The following is a 1,468-nucleotide window of genomic DNA, read 5'->3' as shown; positions in this document are numbered from 1 at the left end:
CATCATTCAGATCATCATCGTTATCGGTGTTTCGAGAGAAAGACCGGGGCTTTTTTGTCGTGCCGAGAGGCTATCGGCTCTAAGCCACTGACTCTATACCTTCCCAAAAGATGCCGTTCGGAAGGGTAATCCGTTCGACGGTTTTTTTTCTCTCTCAACCCTCCTCTCCCCATTGTTGACAAGCTATCAGTTTGTGTGCCGTTTTCGGGGACGGGAATGGCAGACCCTTTTTCGCTGGAGGCTCCATCCCCGCCATCATAACTTTAATCGAAGCAAGGCGCCTGTCATTATGGTAGAAGGATTTGGGACATCACGAACCGCAAAGTGGGGGTGGGGAGATCCTTTCCGTTGGATTGGTGTGGTGGTAATGATGCTGGTGGTCAACAGCCAGCCACCAGTCCGTCAATGGCAAGCTTGTTCTCACCCAACCGTAGCTAAACCACATTTTTAACGACCTGATAAGCCGGGAGGGTTAAGCAGGAGCTGAGCTCATTTGAATATGGAGTTGGCGCTGTAGTTAAAACGGGCCAAGGGGGGCGGGGGTGGGGAGTAGCTTCTACTGGCTACCGTTGGCAGTAAGTCTCTGCGCGATGCCAACGAATGCCAGCCACGGCGTCCGAACTTGAAACTATAATCATTTCATCTCTAACTGTAACTAGCTGCACCAGCTGTTTCTTGGCTCGTTTTGGCTCGAGTACCTTGCTCCGGTTCTCCATTTTTTCTCCGTTAAACCGAGCACACCAATTTGAACATCACCAGAATAATGGTGCTGCCTCGAAATGGAAAACCTCGAAAAAGCACAATCGCTTCGCTGAACGCTGAACAACCTAGAAAATAATAATGACACTCTGCTTGTAAGGGTGGTGGATGGTGCGAGCGGGGGGAACGACGAAATAAAACAACGAAAAGCAGCAAAGAACACACACAGAGACACACACACACAGACAGATACAAGAACACCGAATGTGCCCCTGACCTCAATCGTTGTAATCGATGTTTAACATTTGAGTGAAACACGACGACTGTTGGGTTGGTTGGTGCACGCTGATTTGCCGTGTCGCTTTTCGGGAGTCGCAGTGTCTGTGCTGTAGTGGAGGTGGCAACTATAAACCCAGCATAGCCACCGTGGAGGGAGGGGGAACAAGAGCTGGCAGCAGCACGGGAAAGGCGAAAGATATCGACGTCGACGTCGTGGATGGAGGATTTCAACGGACAAGCATGAGAGTGCGGTTCGTAGAACATAAAAAAGGGATCCAGAGCAGAGCATGGACTCGGTGCCACCACTCGCCAAACCCTCCCCGTCAAGCCCGGGAGACAAATTGTGCTGTTAAAGCTTCGTTTTATTCTTATGAATCATAGCGACAATGCGCAAGCGAGGGCCACTTGAGTGGTGAAGAGAATATGTTTATATTATACAAACAAAAACCGAATATCTATGTACATGGGAAGTGATGGGGATGGGGGCGAG

The sequence above is a fragment of the Anopheles darlingi genome, chromosome 2 (genome assembly GCF_943734745.1).
Source record: "Anopheles darlingi chromosome 2, idAnoDarlMG_H_01, whole genome shotgun sequence".
Classification (NCBI taxonomy): domain Eukaryota; kingdom Metazoa; phylum Arthropoda; class Insecta; order Diptera; family Culicidae; genus Anopheles; species Anopheles darlingi.
Note: the sequence above shows the minus strand (reverse complement) of the source record.